Here is a 24,311-nt window from a genome sequence, read left to right as displayed (position 1 = left end):
TCTCCTCCTCTAGACTGTAAGCTCATTGTGGGCTGGGAATGTGTCTGCTGTACTGTTATAAACATTGTACTCTCCCAAGCGCTCAGTTCAGTGTTCTGCACACAGTAAGCACTCAATAAATGTGATTGATAAATATGTAGGCATGGCTCTGTATGCATTTATCTCTATATGCTGTAGCTACATGGAAAGCAATAATTTGGGGAGTTGGGGAGAAACGAAGAATGTGCTTATTATGGGATTGCTGGGGACCGATATTCGGAAGCCCTGTAGCCAAACTTTTGGTAGAGGATGTGGTAGTATTCTATTTTAGTTGTGGCTGAGGGATCTTTATTTTATTTTTAAGGGGATGCAGACTTTCCATAGCAGTGACTACTGAATTACTCCCTAACCCTCCCTACCTCATATTACCGCCCCCCACCCCCCAAGCCACGGAAGATTGTCTGTGAAAGGGACCGTTTCATGAAAAACTGCCACCCATCCACTCAGTCAGCAAGATGTCCTCCTCTCCCAACCCACAACCATGACTCTCATTACTCTGTCTCCAAGAGCTAGATTCAGATGTTTCACTTATTGAATCCTTTTGTGCTCAGATTTCCAGATAGTCAGGTGGGAAACCCTTTTATTGTATCTTTCATCATCCTGAAAATTGTAGCCATCTGTGAGTTGCTAAGAAGATTCCCATCTCTGCAGCGAGAGATAAATAGAAGCAACCCTGTTTACAGCAGTCTAAACTATATTTAGTAGAACAGAAATAGAGTTTTGTTGATTCCTATCAAAAACATACTTGTTAATGGTTGTTTGAGAGAGATTCTATGCTAATTCCTCCTACTTTCTTGAATTATGGCCCTAGCTAGACACAGTCGCTGGGATCTTCATCTATTAATCATGGAAGCTGCTTTCTTATTCGGTTGCCATAGTTTCATGCCTCAGCTAGGGTTGGGGTGCCTTTGGGAAAGAGTTGAGATATACCAGGACTTGCAAGCCTTGCAGTTATTTTGGCAGTTGTGGAGCTCTGAAAGAACAGAAAACAGCATCCAACATAATTCAGTGTTGGATTAAAAGAGGCAACTTCTGAATGGGTCTCTCTGGACCTTGTTATGGGCACATCCAGCTGATAGGTACTCCAGGATTCGTCTTTTCTTAGCCTTGCTGGTAAAACTTTATAGTTCAGACCCTGAAGGCTACTTATAACCATGGGAGGAGGGAGGGAGGGAGGGAGATAGGAGGGGGACTTTTCATTAGGGGTCATTGGTGAGCATACAGGTTAATGAGAACATTTAAGATTTCTTAAACCATTTCAGAATTTGTTTTAAGTTCTCAAGTCGGTGGACAAAATGACATCAGGAGTTGCTGTTTTGAATATTTCAATTTGTCATCATTACCTTAATTTTGACCTTTATCTTGGTCTTAGCACAGATGGAGAAGCCTTCTGCTACCTAGTTTCTGTGTCAAAATACACAGCAGAAAGAGGAAAACAAACTTTGGATCTTCCGGACTACAGACAACTGCTTTGCCAACTTCGTATGGGAGCCTTTGCTTTTTCCTTTTCTTCACTTGCTATTTTGCTGTTTTCCCCTTGGTATAATATAACCAGGTTTGTGACTTAAGAAACGCTAGCAAAATCTTGTCAGTCATCTCCACCAAATCTCAATATCATTAGCACTGTCCTTGTACTAGGAGTCATACGCGGAGTCTCCTCTCCCTCTTCCTCTTTCTCCTTCCCTTTTTTCCTCCCTCTCACCCTCACTCCCTTCCTCCCTTCCTTCTTTCTTCCCTCTATGCCTCATTTGATATGGAAGTACAGCACACTGCTGGAAGGGGGAGACACACTCTAATGATTTATGTGCTTTGTATTTAATGTCGAATATAGCCTCCTTTTGTTAGGTAAATTTGGTCTTTTGTAATGGATCCTGGTGCACCTCTTAATGTTTTCTTTCCCATTTTTCAAGTGGGCTTTCAAGGACTCCTACCAGTGGAAACTGGGCGATTAGATTCGTCCGTAGAGAAAAATCCTGGAGGTTTTGTACCTTCTAGAACAACACTGCAGAATTCAGGAGAGATGGGCGAGGCATCATGTAAGGGCTAGGCCATGTTCGAGTCAGAAAATCTTGAATTCATTACAAATGGAACTAATCTGGAAAATTAGCCACTTTTTTACTGTAAAATGGCTAGTTTTCATTCAAGAGTGAGCTTCAAAGGAGTCGTTTTGGATTTCACCAAACTAGCTTGCCAAGTTTCCCAAGTAAGATCAACAAGCAGTTTTATTGCACGCGACTATTACGCTTACTCCTCCCTCACTAACCATACCAAATGATTCATTTCAGAGGCCAATAATTTGAAGTAAATTAAAAGGATAACGTGGCTTTAATTGCTACTAGCTTCATCGGGCTTCTGAGCACTGGAATTACTTGTGGAGGAACACTTTTAAGTGTCACAGCAGTTTCTGATCATGTGGTCTGGCTTTCAAATAAACTGCAATCTCTCCCCCCCGCCCGCCTCCAACCCCTATTCTGTCCTCCAAACCTCTCTCGGCAAAGAAAACATTCATTTGTGAATCCAGTATTATGGTAGCTTGATTTGACAGTGTAAGGAGATACCTACAGACTTCCTAACAGTTCTCCCATGGATGAAGTTGTTTCCAAAAAGGCAGTTCTTGCCTTATTTGGATTCACTTGTGTTTTCACTCAGATTAGTATCAGGTGTCAGGGTAGGCACACCATTGCTCTTGTTGCCTTAAGAAAGGTAAGCAATGCTTTTATGTGGGTGTCAGACACATATAATGTGGACTTTAATTAACCTTAATTAATGATTTCTGATTGCATATTTTCTTTTGTGCCTTCAGGGCATACCCATTGTGTGACTGTGGCCTGTTTCTGTAAGTAGTACTTTAACTAAGGCTCCCTTGTCTTAACAACCAGATCAGACTCACTGTCGATTCCAGGGAAAAATAGGGCTCTGCTTCACTTTGAGAATGATTATTCTAAGGAGGCTATGTCCTTTTTTTGCAGCTGAAATGGAACAATCCGTGTGGAATATTTTCATCTAAGGAATGAAACACATTTAGTTGGAAGGGAAGCTAAGGATAAAAGTGGATTGCTTATGCTCATATCTTATATACTCCATTGCTTTGATTCCTCATATCTGTAATTTATTTTAGCATTAGCACCTGTCTGTCTTCTCCTCTAGACAGATATCTAAACATCCCCGCTAGGCACGGGTCTTCATTCCTCATGGATCTGTTGCCAGTCCCTTCTCCCTACTTATATTCTTCCAGAGTGTGAGCCCCTGGAGGGTCAGAGACCTATCACTCAATCGATGGTATTTACTGACCATGTCTAATTCCCTCCTATGTATTCTCTCTCAGTGCTTAATACGCAGTAAGCACTTGATAAAGGCTACCACTACGATTGTTACTAGATCACAGGCCCCTTGAGGACAAGGGATCAGATATGCTCCTTTTTGTTGTACTCTCCCAAACACCCAGTACGGTGTCCTGTACCGATCAGGTGCTCAATAGAAAGCGGTTGATTGATTACTTGTTTTTTTTTCTGGCTCCTCCTCCATCTGTCAGGAATTCTTCCCAGAATTTCTTTGGGATGAATCTGGCGAGGGTCCCCAACTGAAGGGATCTGAGGCTGTCTTGGGGCACCCTGGCAGTCCAGGTCCCACCTCCCCCAAGTTTGAGTGCTGGAGCGCTCCTGACCATGTTCACTCATGCTGGTAGCTCAAGACCTTTTCCATTCCCTAGCCCCTGGGCTCACAGGCCATTTAAATGCATGACTAAGACAATGGACTCAATGAACTTCTGGGGCCTGAACCTCCCTAAGCAATAAATTTACTAGCAGAGACTGGCAGACTTGGCCCATCAGAGCCCTTTACTCTATTAAAAGCCCCCTTTCTCACAGCCACAGGGTCTCCGGGACAAACTGGCGCGTTGAATTCTCACGTTCCTGTGCTACTCATATTCTTAATAGTATTTAGCTTCCAACCAGAGACTCTAATAAAAATGAGGGATAATACATTAGTGCCAATTTGTGAATTAAATTTGTGTGTGAACAATCATTTTGTAGCTTATATAAAACTCTTGTAGCATTTAACCCATCCATTTTGGAATAATCTGTGCTTATTAATTATAAAAGCTTAGCATTTGCAATTATGGTTTACTGATCTTTAACCATACTAATGAGAAATTACCTAAATTAAATTGATTTGTAATATTTGCTCTAACGTGTTCTAGCAGAGTGATTACATAAAATAACTTTTTTGAACGGCCCCCACCCAAACAGAAGCTTCCTGGAATACAAGTAATGTCAGTGTGGCAGATTAAAGACTGTGCTGAGTAGAGAAGGGTAGAGATAGTGGGGGCACATGGTGTGAGCTCTAGTCGAGGTTCAATGTAACCAAACACCTTTGGAGGCTTTCTCTTCCAAATGGATGTTCTGGAGACAGGAAGCGTTTTCTATTAGATAGTCAGCTTTTTTATCCGCAAGGTGTTTCCTTTCCTTTCAGATGAGAGGAAGTTCAGCCTGCTGAATATGCGGATTAATTAATTCTCAGGGGACCTGGAAGAGAGCGGAGACTTCTCTCTCACATTTTGTGCTACCCTGAACACAAGACCCAGCAAGATTTCTGCAAGATTTCCTTTCCCAGGAATAAACAAGATAATGCAAATGGCTCTGCAGTTAGGCCACAGCCAAACATAGTTCCTAAACAGATCCTCTAACTGGGCAGAAGCTGCAGGGTAGAAGGGAATCAGTCAAACCCTCGTATATATTGAGCACTTACTGTGTGCACAGCACTCTGCTAAGTGCTTGGGAGAATGCAGTAGAAGTGAGAAGCAGCATGGCTTAGTGGAAAGAGCACGGGCTTGGGAGCCAGAGGTCATGGGTTCTAATACCGGCTCCGCTACTTGTCAGCTCTGTGACTTTGGGCAAGTCAATTAACTTTTCTGTGCCTCAGTTACCTCATCTGTAAAATGGGGATTAAGACTGTGAGCCCCACATGAGACAACCTGAATACCTAGTATCTACCCCAGCACTTAGAACGCTGCTTGGCACATACTAATCGCTTAACAAAGACCATTATTATTATTATTATCATTATTATTATTACAGTATCTCAAAATAACAGTCACAGGAGTGTTGTGACTAGCTTACCACTGTCATATTATTCCTGAAATGCATATTTATTGGGCATATTACAGAGTTACAAATGGAAGGCAGGGATATTGTATGGAGTGCATCACCTGGTCTCCTGGGGATGCTTGTTTTAAGATAAATAATCACCAAATACTTGCATTCTATAACCGTAGATAAGCTATATCTCTTTTCCTCTCCAATCGCCTTCCTGGGAAGGGCCTTCTCAATGAGACCTTGTGAGGACAAGGAGCCAATCAATCAATCGTATTCATTGAGCACTTACTGTGTGCAAAGCACTGTACTAAGCGCTTGGGGGAGCACAGTATAACAGGGTTGGTTGACACATTCCCCGCCCATAACAGGTTTACAGGCTAGAGGCGGGGAGACAGACATTAATATAAAGAAATAAATTATGGCTATGTACAGAAGTGCTGTGGGGCTGAGTGGGGGGATGAATTAAAGGTACAAATCCAAGCTAGGGGTAGCACTGGGAAGTGTTTCTAACTAGCATATGTTAGTTGGAAGCCCAACATCCCAACAACAAAGATAGAAGATTAAGAAGATTAAAGCGGTAATTCAGGGTGTCGATCTGTCTAAATGTAGAGAGGGGCCCCCGGGGCCTTTAGATTGAATCCCTCCCACCTGAACTCATCTAATTTCCAACAGTGTACTCTTTCCCAGTGTGTAGTACAGGGTTCTGCATACATAAGCGCTTAATACATACTGCACTACTATTACCCTATGTTGAAACTAGATCTGGAAGGATAAAGACCTTTCCCAGTGTTCAGAGACCTTTGTCTTTAACCAGCCACTTCATTCATCCTTCACATATGAGCCTCTGACAGCTAACCACAAGGTATGCCCCAAGATAAATCTCTTGATTAGCTGTTAATGAAATGTTTTGGCTGGGCACCTTCCCTCCTGCTGAAACATTTTGACGAAATGTTTTAAATGCACCAGTTTATTCCTCACCAAAACATTTGTCTTCCTATAAACCCAACGTAAATATGTTGGACTTCAGAATCTGGCCCTGACTTTGAATTGACTCAGCCCTGGTTTTGCAACGGTCACCGCGTACTGAAGAGAATCCTGGGCTTTCAGGGGCTGTGAGGAAAATGCATTTTATCAGTGAACACTCCTTCTAGTGTTAATGGAGAGGTAAATAGTTTTAGACCCCTTCCCCCTAGCTATACTGAGGCCGTTCCCAAGTAGCAATCAGCATTGATAGATTTGAATACCCTTTTCTTCCCTTTCTCTTCCCTGCTTAACTTTGGGTGGCCGAGCTAATGAATGTACTAACAAGCGATGAAATGGCCACAACATGAAGGCCAAGGACGAACAGACCAGAGTCTGGGAAACCCATACACCGGATCATCATCTTGAGCAATCAGGCTAACATGGGAAAAAAAATATAGTTTCAAAAGATGTACCTTGAGCAAGAATTAGGGCACATCTGAGGCCACTCCTTGTAGTCCATTTGCAAATTCCATAATTGATTGTAAATTGACATGTGTGTTTATTCATTAGATATATTTATATGTGTTTATTTCCTAAATTGCCTGGTGTAACTGAAGTCCTGGAGATGACATCATTTGCAAATGCATAAATAACACCTGAAAAGTGTTGTTCATTTTATAAGGTAGTGCTACCTTGGCAAGGTTTTTCTTTTTCTTTCTGTAATGCTGTGCTAAAATTGAATGCTATTTATGCAGCGAGGAGGGATGGAAAATGTGGAATTTGTGATAACGCTCAGCCTCAAGAAAAGGGACTTTCATTACAGAGATTGACTTACTGTATCTTGAATTGCAGGCTGCTGCTACTCAATTTTAGTTGGAGACAGTTTGAAACATCAGTTGGGACCAGGGTCCAAAAATGCTAATTACTTTAAAAAAAAATCCCTTTAAATACGACCCTGAAATATTTTCCGGAGAAAAGGCTTCAGTGACATCTGTCTATTTTAACTTGGTTTGCACTTCCCAGGCCTTTCAGACCCCTGCAGAAGTGGCACAGCAAGGAAATTCTGGGGGTCAAGAAAGAGTTTATTCTTAGGTTACTGGGACTTGTTTTCTAGTAAATTAATAAATCAGTTAATGGTTTATTTGGAACCGATTGAACTAAGCAATTTCAAGAGGTTTAACACAGCGTGTTACTTAGAGAAAAGTAGCAACTGAACTTTTCCTTATATGCTAAGAATTCTGGAAGAAAGAACTCTATCTGGTGGCTCTGGTATTTTGGAAGATGCTGAATTATTAAATACTTCAAATCATTATAAATGATCGCATATAAAGGTAATAGGAAGATAATAAAGTCCATGAGTTCCGTTTCTTTTCACTTTCCACATTTGGCTGCCCTCTTGTGTTTCCAAAGTGTAGTGCAGCCACTTTCTAACCGTCCGGTGTTTTTTGCGGGTCCAGCAAAAGGCGAAACTCAGAGAATTTAGTGTCTAGTATTACAGGATCCTGCAGGCCACGGCTTTACATTTGTGTGCCCTTTCACTGGCTCTAAAAGAAATAAGGAACACTTTTATGCCCACCGAGTTAGTGAGTCGATAGAAATGTCTAGCCATTTTTCTGCTACCAGATAACTTTACGTAATGCTCCGGTCAGTCATTTTGAGGGTACTACTTTTAAGGATAACATTGAAATAAACAACCTGGGAAAATGGTACCTACTCATTTAGGGACACCATTGGTTAATTAATCACAATGGGCCACTCTCTGCATGAACCACTTTTCAGAGTGCTTATTAAGGGAACCTTGCCCGAGACCTAAGCCCAAATCCAATTCAGGGGCTCCAGTCAATCAATCAATGGTACTAACTGTGTGCAGAACACTGTACTAAGCTCCAGAAACGGCCTGGAGTTGCATGCGATTAAGTGGGTGATCTCTCAGCACCTCAGAATCCTCATCCAGGATCGGGATAACAGTGCCTGCTGCCTGCTTCCTTCTCAGAACTACTGGGACAGTGACTGAGATGATGTCCACAGAGCACCTCAAGGTTCTCCAGGAAAGGTGCTCTCTGAACACAAGTCTAAAATGGTCCAAGAACGGTGTTTTCCTTCAAGTCATCCTTTAACCACCGAATGGCCCGTTGAGAAAAACCAACACTCTCTTAATTTAGAACTGATTTTTTCATTTTTAAGTGCCAAAGAAAAAGAATTTCTCCTCTGAGAACACATAACAGATAGCTTCATAGGATTTTATTTGCTCCATGAAGAAGGCTTACAAGCCCCTTTAAAATTATTACCGTTATCACATCCCGTCATATATACTGTCCAAAAGACATCGACATTTTTGGATTAAAAATGGAAGGAGTAGAAGCTTTGTGCAAGAAAGTCTAGGTCTGGTGCTCCTGTTCTAGGCGTCCTTCAGCAAATCATGCCACCCACCCTAGGCCTTCATTTCTCCATTGGTTTTGGGGGGTTGGTGGCTGTTAGGAGGTGAGTTTTTAGGAGAGTCATAAAGTTATGAAGTATCAGTATCAAGAGCATTTACTGAGCACCTACTGTGAAATGAGTACTGTCACAGGCCCTTGGGTGAACAATCAAAATGAATAAAAGATGCAAAGTCCCTGCTCTCAGGATCTTGCTATCTAATCAAGGACATAAATGGGACTTCTGAAATATGAGTGAATGGTTCTGGACACACAAGGCAGTTTGAAACACTGTTGGTCTGAAAGAATGTCAACAATTTCAGGGTGAGTAAGGGGTCACCAGTTTTTATCACTAGTCCACCATCTCAGAAGCAGGATGTGTCTTACTTTCAAGGCTGAATAAAAATTGGGAGGAATAGCTACATGGAAGATCATCTAGTTCCCATGCCTGACTGACATCAGGGACTGTGACCGGAATCAACTGAAGTTCAGTGTTCAGATTCCTGGCACTTGTGAATTAAATTCAAATTAACCATTCCCAGTGTAACAGTGCAAGGCTTTCTCTGTAATTCAACGTGGTGGGCCTGGGTGTGGTGGGGCTTGTAAATCTAGTAATGCCAATTTGTAAGTTAGGGATAAGATGACTGCATTTACCCTGAATTTTATTTGTTTTATTTTGGTTTCAATAAAATCCCTAGAAGGGTTCAGCGCTAGTGTTTATACTTAACACATTTTTTGCTCCATTAGCCCTTAGTTATTAGAAGCAGCTTTCTTATACAATTGCATCGTCCTAGAGTATAGATGATACGGTCATTGCCTGGTGATAACCCATACTACAATTTGTCTGCTGAGTTAGTATTGCGTGTAGATATACTATTTGGAATATAATATTTGGAACCAAACTACTTCTTGGGGTTTTTGCTAAACCAATCTGTTTGGTTAATAACAAAGGAAGGATTTAAAGATCCCCTTCTAGTATCTCAGTCCTCAAAGAGGACTCTCGATCTCGTAAAGTTCTCCCTTTTTAGCCCGTATTATCCGTAGTACTGAGGACAGGAGTAGAATGAATAAATGAAATGCACAGATAATCCCCAAACTTCTTTATAGCCAATTGTTTCAACTGGTGCTTCAACCAATTGTGAGTCCAGATCCTCAAGTGATGGTAGAGAGGTCTTTAGATGTGACAGGGACAAGGTCATTGGTGAGGTAGGAACTCCAGCTTTCTGGGGTTTTAATGGATCAAGGAAAGGGCTTGGCATGAATGGGGAGGAGGAATGGGAGGAAAAGCCGGTGAGGAAAAAAAAATCATCCTCTGGTCTGTTCCAACCCCCAATCATAGGTCCAAAAGGCCAGCAAGATGGAGGAGAAATGCAGGGCGTAGTTAATTAACCGACATTCATTGGCTGGAGCCTCAAGTCAAGTTATTTGACTTGAATAGTAGGTGCTGTATTGATAAAAAGGGGTTGTTGGTGCCAGACCTAGAATTAGAGATTCAACTTGTTACATACTCATTTTGGGTATTGAATGTCCCAAGGGATGTGTGAAGGGGGCTGGAGCTGCTCTCCTAGAGTTCCAGTTGAGATGGGGCCTTGTTTGGTATTGACTGAAAGTCATTACTGGCTGACAGCTGTTGGTTGGCTCATGGGAAATGAGTTGGTCTCCGGCCAGATTCTAGTGGACAGATGTTCACAACACAAAAACCATCGTCACGGTTGGCACTAATTGGGGCCCTTTTAGGGAGCCCCAGCTGAGAAGCCATCGATTGACTGACCGTGGACAGAGCCCCCCTCTCATCCCTGGGGACGGCTGCTCCAGGATGACTGGAAGGGTTTGGGGTTGAGAGTCCCTTTTTTGGTCTGGCTTTGCTGACCTCAAAAATGTATTTCTGCAAAATCCACCAAGATGAAGAAGTTGTCAAAACCCGGAGACACGTGGATTTCACAACTCTGAAAAATGTAGGTGGAAAAGGGGGGCAAGGCTGGAAAAAAATCCCAAATTAGTTTAAAACGGGCTTTTCTCAAGGCTAAACCCCCTCGACAATGCCCCATTAATAATTAGATGGGCTTGCTCCTACTTGTTTGGGCTGCAATTAACTCACTTGGGTTTAAACAGACAAACTGTCTTTTCAATACCTAGAGCGCTTTGTGAGTGGGGAAGTGTGTGCGTGTGTGTGTGTCTGTATGTGTTAAGAACAAATTTTAAGCCTTGGCCGTATTGTAAATGATTCCACTCCTTGCCATGGGTGGTGAAAACCAACAATCCCCATCATATCTACGTTATGCATCTGGCTGTATGTATATTTATTTACCCCCTCTTTGTTGATGCTCGCCATTACCTTTGACATCTGCCTAGTGGACTTGTTTATGGCCAAGGGCTTCCTAGAACACAACCGTATTAGGAATGGAAGGGTCCTGAAGTGTCTCCCTTACTCTAACATTCTTTTCCCTTTATATGACAGTGACCACTTGGTCCTTTCTTAAGGGACGGTCTCCATTTTAAGCCAATTGCCTTGGTGTTCCATGGAAATTTTTTCCTTTTTTTCAAGTGTGGGGAACAGGAACTGAAAGTCCCCACCCTCTCTTCCTGGCTGAGAGAAATAGGGCAGAGCTTACGGGTGGGTTGATCCTCTTTGGGTGGAAATTTGTCTCAGCGTCCATGGGACAAATGCCATTAGCTTTCACTCCTTGGAGCTGGATAGAATCTGACACATTTGTTGCTGACACTGCAAGGGCTGCAGAGCCTTCTGGGATATGCAATTTTAACTCACTCCTCCCCAAGCCACTGCTCTCTAGTTTCCATCTGCAAAGGGCCACATGGCGATTATTTGCAGTTTGACACCAATACGAATGACTCTGTGTTCTAATGATCTGAAGAGGTAGAGATGTCTCAACATGTGTCCAGGATTCAATCTTTTCCATGGACAGAATTTGGAATGGGAGGACCAGAGATTGGGTTTGGCGATGGAAGTTTTAGTCTACAGTGAATTCTACTTTTTAATATCTTTGGTGGCAAATGATCCCTCCCAAATTATTGGGTCTCATAATTTTATAGCCAGTTGATGCATTCATGTTAGTACTTTAGTATAATAATTAATGATTAGTAATGGTATTTGGTAAGAACTTACTATGTGCCAAGCATTGTATTAAGCACCAGAGTAGATACAAGATAATCAGGACCCTCAGGGGGCTTACAATCCAAGTAGGAAGAAGAATGTGTATTGAATCCTCATTTTACAGATGAGGGAACTGAGGCTCAGAGAAATGAAGTGAGTTGCCTAAGATCACACAGGAGGCAAATGGTGGAGCAAGGATTAGAACCCAGGTCAGAGGACTCCCCGACCTGTGCTCTTTCCACTGGGCAACCTTTATTCAAGGTTTGCCGAGCAACTCTGACTCTCAGTGTATTACTATAAGGTTGCTTGCTGTTGAACAGACAGGGATGTAAGTCTTGTGGTGCTGGAAGGACATAAATAAAGAAATAGCATAACTGCTTCAACCCCAACAATTAGGTGTTAGACACCATTGTGAGTCACCCAAACCCCTGGCTTGTGATCATGCCAGTGAAGCTTTGCAAGATGGGTTGGTTGAAAATGACACCCTTTAACATCCTGTTTTCATTCTTTTTCTGTAAACACCACTTGTTGTGTTTTCTTCTGGATTTGTAAAAATGCTTCTACTAGAGCCACTTAGTGATGCATGAATGAAAAGCATATGTATTATAAAATCGGCCAAAGTCAAAAGCAGATTTCCCACCAAATCATTCTCTCGTCCCCATTCAGGCCTAAAAGGAGAAAGAATCAATCCCGCACTAGGCCCTAAAGGCCAACTTGCTGGAATATCGTTGTGCCAGTAGAGGCAATACTTTGGAATTCTGGGATCTCTAGCCAAGAATTGCTTCTCTTCTGAACCGCTTATGAAATTGCCACAGCTGCTCAGAGCAGCTGTGCTGTTGGTTGGGGAATGTGTCAATCTCTTAAAATGAATGCACCCAAAACCAGCAAAATTTCAGAGCTCTAGATCAATGCCTTTCCTTGACCCCAAAAGAAGAACCACGTTAAAGCAAAACTCTCTAGTCACTGTCCCTGAATTTGCCACATCCCTTCCATCTTAATCCATCTTGGAACTATACCTGTCCAGTCTTTTCCCCTAGTTTGACAAGAAGGAAATGAAGAGGAGTTGGGTATTGGCACAAGGTGGGAAAGATTGTCTCTAACAAGGAAGCCAAAGGCCTGGGAAGGCTAAGCACCCTCTAGACTGTAACCTCCTTGGGGGCAGGGTACGTGTCTACCAACTCTGTTGTACTCTACTCACCCAAGTGCTTAGTACAGTGTTCTACATGTAGTAAGCACTCAATAAATACCACTGGTTGATTGATCAAAAGTTATTTGCCTAAAATGACAGCATGTTTGCTGTTGAGCTCAAAACAGATGAGCACTCAGAGCACAGGATATGGCAGCCCACCATCTCGAATTCCATATCCAGATTAGAATTCAGGAGTTAAGAAAAACAAGAGGCTAAAAAGAGGCTCACAGCATGGCCCCGATTGCTTAACAGTTACTTTTCCTCAAGTAAATTTGGAATGGGGGAGATGGTGGAGGGATTTTCCCTTTGGTGAATATTATGGCATGTGGTCGGTGTCTTCAAGGGCAAATTGGACGTGCAGCCTGCAGTCTCAATATGGTCCATAAGGGCCCTTTTTGTACAGCCCGCTAACATTTCTAAAATAATAATAAATGAGGCTCAATGATCTTAAAGAGGAGAAAAATGCTTACACATGCTTTTATGTCAGCTGAAAAGATGAATGGCATGGCTATTATATATATACACCATATTATACTACAATATAGTGTGTATATATATATATATATGTATACACACATAAAGATGTGTTTATAATAATCACGCGACAGGAAAATGAATGTTGTTCAATGACTAAACTGGGAGACAATGCCTACAACAAATATATATTTATATACACATACACACATCCAGCCTTCCAACCAGTGTCCCATCTACTAAGTGGTCCTTCTCTATTGAAACTTTGGGGACCCCTACTTTGGGATGCCCTACAAGACATCTGATCCCAGTGTCCTCTACAAGATGTGTGCACGAGGGGGGACGAGTCGGCAGAAACAGCCCCAGATAGTTGTTCCCCTCTGGCTCCCAGAAGGTAGAAAGTCCCTGTCCTCAGCCCCAGAGGGATTTCTTTTGGGCTAGTCCGAACCTGCAGTCAGGCACTGGAAGGGCCAAGGTGGTGGGGGAGAGGGTTGGGGCTATGTCTCCCCTTCCCCGAAGTCCCTGCTTCCTGCAGAAGAGGTATACTGTTGATCCATGCTTCCCATGACAAGGGTTACGCTAAACCAGGCGTGGGAGCCCATTTGTAAGGGGACCCCATCCTCAGAGGCTGGCCGGGCCACTCGGGATGGCTTGCGTCAGTGCACTTGCTGTATTATTCCATAGCTCTGATTTCAAGTTCAAGAATTGGAGCCTAGAAGGTGTAGAAGGGGTGACACCCCTAGTAGAAGGGGTGTCATGCAGCATTGGAGATAACAGCTCTTTCGGCAGCCATTTTTCAGCTCATATAGACACTGCCGACAGGATGAAATTTATGTCAGGCCTTAAAACTATTGTATCATTATGGCAGGAAATTAGCAGCTGAAGAGAGACGAAATTGGTAGCGTGAAAATAGTGACCAGAATCGACAAACTTAGAAAACTTAGAAAAAAGTTTTGTAAAATCATTTAGGCAAACACCATGACACAAATAAAGGCATTCGGGCCCACAAAAAGGCAGCTCCCTATCATTCGTGGTTTGGATTCAGTCCTGCCTGGAGACAAGGGACTGACCTAGGCGACCTCTAAAAGATCAGGATTGTAGGATTCTAGGTTGGAAAGTTGCTTCCTGTGTGCCCTAAGTATCCTTAAGGCCCCTATAAGAGTCAGAGGCGTACAACGTATCAAAGTAATGTGGAAGACTCATCTCAGAGATTTTGCAGAAGAGTCCGATCAGGCTGGCATATTCTCAGAGAACTCTTACACAGACACCCTATTTGTATTCACAATAATAGGGGATTTTAGAATGACTCCTGGGTTAAAAAGGCATGAAGTACTTTTCCACTTAGTGAACACAAGGACATATTCTTTTTCTCCCAAGTTCTCCTCCTCTCCCTTTTCTCTCAGTCACTGTTGGCAGAGAAGGAAGCCATCCCTCCTCACTTCCAAATCATACAACAGGAAAACGAGTGTTGTTCAGTGACTAAACTGGCAGTCAGCACCAACAACATAAACTGGGTCACCACTCTCTCCTCTCCCTCCCACCACATTTCCCTCCTAAAGATTAAACTTAAAGGGTTGGGTTCCCCTGCTTCTTATCTTCCTTAAGGCACAGCACTCCAGTTGAAGAAGTTGGGAATTTAGGGTGTGGTGAGGAGATAGGCAAAGAATGTGTACCGTCAGCATAGCAAGTCTCCTGGCTCTCACCAACCATTTTCCCTTACCAAATCCAGATCCCTTGTGGATCCAGAGCAGGTAAGTGTGCTTTGGGAGACCTGAAGGAAGACTTGCAGCTCCCATTTGATTTCCTCCAAAGTTCCAAAGACATCCAGCAGGTGAGCTGTTGTAAGGACATTTTTCCAGTTTGCCTTTGATCTGTTCCTCTGGAATATATCGCTGTGGGCTGCCTGCCATTGAACACTGAGGACCCTAGAGCTAGTAAAGCCAAAAGGTGTGTTTAAAAACCACATCTTCAATATCGTGTTTCACTCAGTGTGGTTACCAGAGCGTGAAGAGATGGTAAGATCAGGAAAATCAACCTGCCTTTTTTTACCCTCCAGGCCCTTCTCCCTTGTTAGGTATTTTTCCCTCGATTTGCCAAAGTCAAGGAGAAGAGAGGCAGAGAGGGAACTTTTCCCAGTTGCTCCATGAGATTCTAGTGAACCTGCAGTCAGGCACTGGAAGGCCATCACAGGCATAGTATACAGAGAGGAATGGGATAGAGGAGTTAGCTTGTAATCACCTAACTGAATCAGTCTATATTTTACTCCTGCTTCTCCCTATAATAGAGGCTAAATCGTGGATAAGGCCTTTTCTGGTTCTGGGTTAAATTTTCCCATTCCCAATTGACTTATTGGGAATGCATCCTAAGGCCCATTAGCAGGAAAAGCTGGATCAGTGAAACCTTTTGGCATCATGAAGTTGAGTTCCTAAGTCTTGATCATTTTTACAAGGCCACAGGCTACATAGTTTTGCCTGGCTGAGAAAAACCTAGTGTCCTGTTTTCAAATTTCCAAAACATCTTTCTTTCACGCTCCCCCTCCCTGCTTACCCACCGAAGCACTTTAGTCAGTAGAACTAGGAAGACTGTGGTGCATAGCTTTGGGCCATAACCGGAATTTGCCATTCACCCGTGACCACCTCCCAGACAATTCTCTTCTCCAGCCTGGATGGAAATGTGACTTTCACCAAAGTCAGGCTGTGTGCTGGGAAAGCTTTTACAAACCCTCGCTAGTCTTTAGCATGTCAGCTTAATGGACAGTATCAGTGGCATGTCAGTCTTCCCCAAGAACAGGAATTATAGCCCATAAATCAAATCCCTAGGCAGGACAAAAATACTGTCAGAGAGAAAGATGCTTGTAAACTGGTCAGCAGCTGTTCTGGAGTTTCCAGAACATCCAGCTGTGATGTTACCCATAGACCTTTGGAACAGGTTCAATGCCTGCATCAACAATCCGGCTGGAACTGGACATCTGAGTTCTAAAGCTGCCAAACTCCTTGTGTTTGCAGGTGTTAATGAGTGTGGTGGGGCAGACTGTTATTATGGGAGAACAATAGTAGCTACCGAGCCAGATTCATCCTGGGAGTGAAACCAGGTACTTTCGGGAAGCTGCGTTGAGTCTTTGAGGCCAGTGGGTTGCCTCTTTATGTTCGGGAGCACGAATTTACTACACGATGCCTCTGAGTTCAAGCAACTCCTTAAAATGCCTAACTTGTCCATCGTTCATTCATTCAGCCATATTTATTCGATGCTTTCTGTGTGCAGAACAGTGTATTAAGCGCTTGGGAGAGTACAATGTAACAGTAAACAGACATATTCCCTTCCCAATGGAATTGTGACCTCCAAAGAAGCTGGGATTGATCAATCAATGATATTTACTGAGTACTTACTGTGTCCAGAGCAGCGTGGCTTGGTGGAAAGAGCACGGGCTTTACTTAGTTTCATCTTGTATCCACCCCAGCGCTTAGAACAATGCTTGACACAGAGTAAGTGCTTAACAAATACCATCATCATCATCACTATACTAAGTGCTTGACTGATGCATATTATCACTGTTTACAAAAACATCCTCTTTGTATTTGCAAAGTGATTTATATTCATTTGTTGACCAATGGAATTATTCGACTAATTTAGTATCAAGGGAACAGTTTTCCTACCCTGTTTTAGGTTCAAAGTGATCAATCATGCTCAGAATATTTGCTACATAATAATTCTGTTATGGAGCAAAGTGTCATGGTCTAGAGCACATTTATTGTTAGAAGAAATATTTTCTTAATCAAGACATCATGTAGAATATTAATAATAATAATAATAATCTTGGTATTTGTTAAGCGCTTACTATGTGCAGAGCACTGTTCTAAGCGCTGGGATAGATACAGGGTAATCAGATTGTCCCACATGAGGCTCACAGTCTTAATCCCCACTTTGCAGATGAGGTAACTGAGGCACAGAGAAGTTAAGACTTGCCCACAGTCACACAGCTGACAAGTGGCAGAGTCAGAATTTGAACCCATGACCTCTGACTCCCAAGCCCGTGCTCTTTCCACTGAGCCATGCTGCTTCTGTTCAAATAAACAATAATAATAATAATAATGTTGGCATTTGTAAAGCACTTACTATGTGCAAAACACTGTTCTAAGCCTTGGGGAGGATACAAGGTGATCAAGTTGTCCCACGTGGGGCTCATAGTCTTGATGCCCATTTTGCAGATGAGGTAACTGAGGCACAGAGAAGTTAAGTGACTTGCCCAAAGTCACAGCTGACAAGCGGTGGAGCTGGGATTTGAACCCATGAAATCTGACTCCCCAACCCGTGCTCCTTCCACTGAGCCCCGCTGCTTCTCCAAAAGGGTTCTATAATTATAAATAATATACATACACGCATACACAAATGCATTCACACCCAAAATAGAGCATCATTTAGAAATATGACTCTGTTGATCTTCAGAGAGAACTGATCACTCTCTGCTACTCCCTCTCTCCCTCTCCCCCACACCTTGTTCGAGGTTCAGCTCTCGGAAATTGAGACGATAAGCTAATTCCAGTAGTAGGAGCGGTTTAAAATAATTTTTTACTGTTTCGCCTTCAAAGCTGGAACTCTCTAAGGCTTAAGAGGAATCAGTCTGATTGTAGAAGAACGCTTGTCTGTTGGGCAAGGAATTCGACAGAATTGAAAATGCAGCTCCAGAGCATTAGTCTAGACTGCTCCTTCAGGCTCTTGATACCTAGGGTCAACAAATGCGGGGCTATGGCTTGCTTGGATTTTCCCAAATCTATCTGAATGTCTGCTATTGGATTGCCAATACGGAGGTGTAGATATAGGTATGGAATAGGTGCCTGATTTTCATTCTGACGGTAGGAGTCAGCACACAAACTGGGAGGGAAAGGGAGCTGAAGGTGATTGTCATATAACAACTTCCTTTTTCCATCCTGCCCGTCCACACCCATCACCTTCATCTCAACCCTGGGTCCAGTGCCTAGTAGACATCAGGGAAACCTGAATATAAAGGAGCAGCGATGCCTAGTGGAAAGAGCACGGATTTGGGAGTCAGAGGATGTGGGTTCTAATCCCAGTTCCGCCACTTGTCTGCTGTGTGACCTTGGTCAAGCCACTTAACTTCTCTGTGTCTCAGTTACCTCATCTGTAAAATGAGGATTAAGACTGTGAGCCCCATGTGGGACAACCTGATTGCCTGGTATCTACCCCAATGCTTAGAACAGTGCTTGACACATAGTAAGTGCTTAACAAATGCCATAATTATTATTAGTATTATTATTATCCCAGCTCTGCCACTTGCCTGCTATGAGCAAGCCATTTTACTTCTCTGTGTCTCAGTATTCTCATTTGTAAAATGGGGATTCAAAAGCTGTTCACCCACCTACTTAGACCTTGAGCCCCGTCAGGGACAGGGACTGTGTCCAACATAATTATCTTGTTTGTCCTCTAACTTTTAGGACAATGCTTGACACATAGTAAGTGTTTTAGAAACCCACAATTATTATCATCATTGTTTGGTCTTCAAGGGCCTTGAATGTTTGCTGCAGACAGATGCTTGTTTTCTCTTGGCTTATGATTCGAGGAACAGTAACAAGGGGTGAGGACAGCTGAAAGGTGAAGGGGTGACCCCGATCAATGGGGGTGGCAGGCGGGCATGCTTTATGGCCTATAAGAGGCCTAAAGATTCTTAAAAAACGCCTTGCAAAACGGTTCTAGCTTATGCTATATCTCATTCATGTCGGGCCAATTAGGAAAAAAAACCCACTCTCAGTAATGATTTACATGTGTTACTATGGTATCGGAGAAGTCCAAAGGACACACATGGTATGAAAACAAAGAATGTGGTCTGATAATTGCTTATCAGAAAACAAGGAGGGGGCCAGGTTGCTTGCTGATGGTGGTGTTTTTTGTTCATTGTTTAACTTCCAATGGATAAACTTGCCCTAGTGTGTCAGAAAAGCAATTAAACTAGACTTTGACACGAATGCCTGGGCCAATACTTGTGTCACAACTAACCAACACTCAGCTGATATGCTTGGAGCCACATGAGTAAATAGAGACTGGGAAAAGGTAAATAAAGCCTGTAGACTTTGCTGATTGGGAGAGATAAGAACTACTATTCTAGTTTTAGGATTATCTTTATCATTGTTACCATGTTTAAAAACATTTGCCCTGTGAAGATTCTGCTCTCCCTCTATAGCATATTTTCATTATCATCAGGATTTGGTATTTATTAAGCACTTCATTTACACAGTTCTTCCCAGACATCCTCGATTCATTATTTCTAGAGGTAGCCATGGGAGAAAGAGGAGTACTGTAATCTAATCCCCAGATTCGGAAAGCAAACTGAAGATTTGACTCATATCCAGAATGTAGAGTTCACACCAGATAAGGGGAATAGATACTACCTTGTTATACTATACAACTATGTGGTCAGTAAATCCTAGGAGGGAGTGGTGGAGAAGTAAACAAGGTGAAATAGTTACTGTTTCTAATCTTTATATATTGGACGATGTCGCTGCTGATGATACAGTCTTATTCATGGGGGTGAGTGTATCTGAAAAGACTTTTGTGTGACTGACGATCCATTCCGCACTGTGAGCCCAAAAAGATGCTCCTTTGCTATACTGCCCGGTTTGCCCCTTGCAGCTCCTGTAGCTGTTTTTGAATCTGCCTTTCGGTCTTCTGTTCTTCCCGAAGCCTCGGGCTCAACTAGAGCAACCCTTCTCTTTGTTTGCGCCCAACAGGCTAGTCTGTCTGCTACTGTTGTCTCGCATCAGGCCACTGCTATGCCAGTGTTTGAGACTTCGCTCCGCTATTTCTTTAAATATTTGTGTGCCCCCTTTCAGCTCTCTATTTAAGAAAAGCTGTGGCACGAAACCCCACTGTCCTGTCCTGTCCTGTCCTGAGTGGAAAATGGCTTCTACTTCAGCGGAAGTGTGGTTTCGAAGAGTCTAGAAGGGCAGGATCCACTTCTGGTGTGTGGTTGGGATACTCTTTTTAATGGTATTCTTTAGTGTACATCTCCTGTGGGCAGAGCGCTGGACTAGATGCTTGAGAGAGTCGAATAAAAAGAAGCAGTATCTGACTTCGAGGAGTTTACAATGTATTGGGGAGTTAGTAATACCACTCAGGGAAAGCATGGTCCACCAGAGTAGTACAGTGACAATCGTAAAATCTTCTTGACCACACCCCCTGCCCCCCATGTGCTTTTCATATGAGGGTTTTCGGGGTAAATCCACTACTAGAATCTAAAAGAGGCCTGTCTTTTGGGAGGTGCCCTGCTCTAGGTTTAGGTAAATGGAAACAATAACAGATCACAACTGACTTGTCCTGTGCCTATCCCCAATTCTTTCAGTTTGAGGGTGAAGGAAGGACCCAGGATTAGGAAACCCAAGAAATTACTTTCCCAATAAATCCCAGCAGGGACCAGTATAACCTCTCAGGAAGGGAGGCCCACAAAAGAGGTGAAGTGGTGACAGGGAAGGGGAAGGCAGAAGGCATTATCGTCCTGCTTGTAGTGGGCAGGGAATGTATCTGTTAATTGTTCTATTGTACTCTCCCGAATGCTTAGTACAGTGCTCTACACACAGTAAGCGCTCAATAAATACGATTGAATGAATGAACAAAGCTCTGCTTGGTCACAATTCCTGGAGCCCAACTCGGGCAGATTGCAGGCAAGCCTGGGGTCTTGGCTGGTCCAGGCCAAACACCAGGAATGTGTAAAAAGCCAGTTTTCTCTGGGGGGTTACTAGGATATATAGGGCCAGAGAGCTCTCAGAGACTTCCACTCTAAATGCAGTCTTTTATGCACTCTCAGCAGCATCACAGTTGCTGTATTTGCTAGATGCTTTGGTTGCACCAGTTGGGAAAGCCTGACTCTATCTCTGGCCATTTTTCATGGCCCAGTCTCCACTCAGGGCTCTAGAATGGACAGAGAGAGTCAAAATTGCTGGTAACTGCCTTCTGAACAATATTCACTTCCAGGCCCAACTCCCGAGTTCGCAGGTCTATAAATGGCTCCAGGATCTCAAGAGGAAGGGCCAGGTAGCTCTGGAGGGAACAGCGCAACCCAAGGATAGCGATGACTATAGCTGCAGCGTATGCCTCCATGAGAAGCAGCATGTTCTAATGGAAATAGCATGGGCCAGAAAGTCAAGGGGATTGGCTTCTAATCCCGGCTCTGCCACTTGCCTACTGAGTGACCTTGGGCAAATCACTTTACTTCTCTGTGCCTCAGTTTCCCTCACCTGTAAAATGGGGATTAAATTCCCTCTCACTTCGATTTGGAGCCCAGTATGGGACAGGGAACATGTCTGCCCTGATTATCTCATTTCTGTCCCGGTGCCTAGTACAGGGCTTGGCGTGCAGTAGACATTTAACAAATACCACTGCTGTTGTTATTATTACTCTTATTGCTAATAGTAATAATAATTGAGCCTTCGCCTTTTGCCAGGATTTGTAGAGCCGTACAGCAACTAGAGACAGGCTTTCCTGAGGAGTTTACAGACTGCCAATTCTGATGTGTGGTACTCTCTCAAGTGTTCTCAGTGCTCAGCATATAGTAAGCACTCAATAAATACCACTGATTGATTCAACTCCTGTTGTATTATAATCTCCCAAGCACTTAGTACAATTCTCTGCACACAGCAAGGTCTCTATAACTGTTTGATTGATTAAAGACCCAAGGGGGGATTTACAAACTTTCTCTCCCTAGTTCCTCCGAATGTTTTATTTTTATTTAATCTCCTTTAGAGTATGGGGGCTGTCTTGGGATTGCGGGTGCAACTCTCGGGTTGGGTATGCTTTGGGCATGTTAGGGATGGATGCAGAACAGGCTGAACTCTGTGGGGAAGAAGATGTGACTGCAAGCAACCCAGCATGAAACAGAGGCGGCCCTATCTGCCATCCCTACGGAAATCTATTTTAAGTGCTAACTGCAAAAGCACAGCTTCTCTAATGGAAGAGTAGAAGAGAAGGGGAAATTGTAATGCCAGGGAGACTACAACAGTGAAAAGTGGTAGTTTCGGTGTACACTGACTGAAACAGGCCTCAGAGACTTGGTGATCAGTAGAACTGGAGTTTGTGTACGTTATGTGAACTCATCTGCTTGACTTATCACATCGTGCCAGTCTCTCTATTTTCTGCTGCCAGCCACAGACTCCTATCAGCTTGAGAGTGGAGGAAATTCCCTGGGCCTAATCAAGGCTGCACCGTCCTGTAGGATTGGAGATACGTTGGGTTGTTGGCCTCTGGAAAAGATAACGAAACAAGCCCTCTCTCCAGCGTCGGTCAGTTGAGACCCCTCCGTGAATTCAAAGCCTGAGTTGTTGGCATTCTTTCAGGTAGGTCACAGTTTGGGAAAGACATTAAAAGCCGGCTTTGATTTCTATTTTCTTGGCAGGGACTTTCTACCCAAGTTGTCAGGTTTTGAAAGTCTTCGTAATGGTTAGAATGTTTCTCTATTTGGTGAGAGGGAGGGGAAAAAAAAAAGCAGAATTTATTGATTTCAGCAAGAGCCAGGATGAAAGCAAGAGAAAAGACGGAGATAATCCTTCACTTGAAAGTAATCCTGCAGAAAGGGGGAGTGTGAAAAGAAGGAAAACTAAAGAAAATTCCTTTCTCCCATTGGGGTCAGTTCATTTCAGGGTCATGTGGTGGATTTTCAAATAAATCATTACAGAACCAACATCTTAATATGCATACCTCAAAATATCCATAAATATAGCCCTCACAAAGAGGTGAAGATAAGTAATGGGTTTACTTATCTTATTGGTAATGAAAACCATCCAATAATCTTTCTTTATATAAAATTTTCTGTAACGGCATTACAGAGGTTTTGCAGACCATTTCAGTTTTTGAACTTTGAAAATAAAAATCACAGATGCAGAGGGTATCGGTAACATCAACATGGTTGACGTTCAGCTTCAGTGCCTGTACTAGCCTCAGCGCCATTTTGCCCTGTATTTCCAGGGTGTGGCTTTGTCCCCCCAAAAGGATAGAGTTGGAAGCATCAATCAACCAATCACTAGTACTTATGGAGTGCCTACTCTGTGCAGAACACTGTATTGAGCCCTCAGGAGAGTACAATAGAATTAGAAGACGTGATCCCTGCCCTCAAGGAACCTACGGCAAAAAAGCACGCAGGCTCACATAGTATGACATGAGATTAGACAGGATTCTTGTGCTCTCTCAGCCCTAAGAAAGTAAGCACAATGAATCCACACTCTAATTATTAAACAGACTTTAAATTATAGTGTTTTTGCACGTTTTTATCATTTTGGTTGGTCATGCACCACAAGATTTGCCTGACCACACACCATTCGTTATATGATATATTAAGCAGGTGGTTCAACATCTCTCAGCGTCCTGGAAGATTCCGAGACTTCAGGAGCTTCTCCCAGCATTTTAGAGGGATGAATTTGAGAGAGTTACTCATCCATGACTGAGAAAACAAAGAAGATGGTCTCTCTCATTGCCCAAAGGCTCCCTAGCTATAGTTAGAGCTGTTATAGTCAAGCCTGTCATCGCCCCTGTTGTCTTTGAAATAGAGAACTGACATTTCATTAGAAGACGGATAAAGGCCTGTTTTGTCTGACCAACTTTTTAATCTTCAAAGTTATGACATGCCTGGTGTATGTCGTCTCAAACACAAGGCACCAATCTTGAATGTGGAAATGAATGTTTACTGCCTTAACAAATGACGAACTTTGGTTATGACTGTGGAATGGACAGCAGCATCAAAAGACGGGGTGTCTTTTGTGTATAATTCAAATTGAACCACATATTACAGTACCATAGGAAGTCAGAAAAAAATTTTTTAGATGAACACCAAAATCCATTCAGTGTGATGAATTCTCACTAGAGCCAGGTATCCTTTGATTTGATATCATTTGGGGCAGTCCAGCAAAGAGTCTGACATGGGATAGAATTCAGAGATCGGTCTGGGTCGTCCCTTCAGTCAACCAATCGTATTTATTGAGCACTTATTGTGTGCAGAGCACTGTACTGTGCTAAGCGTTGCTCAAGACCAG

At 43.0% G+C, this 24,311-nt stretch overlaps 1 protein-coding gene across 11 annotated transcripts in view; it reads left to right on the top strand.

Annotated features, from left to right (window-relative positions):
• Window positions 1-24,311, top strand: part of SEMA6A (semaphorin 6A) — a 127,112-nt gene that overhangs the window by 7,470 nt on the left and 95,331 nt on the right. Inside the window, exon 1 of one of the 11 annotated variants that reach the window (XM_029054788.2) lies at window positions 22,450-22,622. The exons of the other annotated variants lie outside the window; for them this stretch is intronic. The gene's annotated coding sequence lies outside the window, so the exon portion shown is untranslated. Of the gene's footprint in view, window positions 1-22,449; window positions 22,623-24,311 lie in introns of those variants that run through there. 11 annotated transcript variants of the gene reach the window in all.

This window comes from Ornithorhynchus anatinus, chromosome X5 (assembly GCF_004115215.2).
Source record: "Ornithorhynchus anatinus isolate Pmale09 chromosome X5, mOrnAna1.pri.v4, whole genome shotgun sequence".
NCBI classification, from domain to species: Eukaryota; Metazoa; Chordata; class Mammalia; order Monotremata; family Ornithorhynchidae; genus Ornithorhynchus; species Ornithorhynchus anatinus.
Note: the sequence above shows the minus strand (reverse complement) of the source record. Positions and strands in the feature narration are given on the sequence as shown.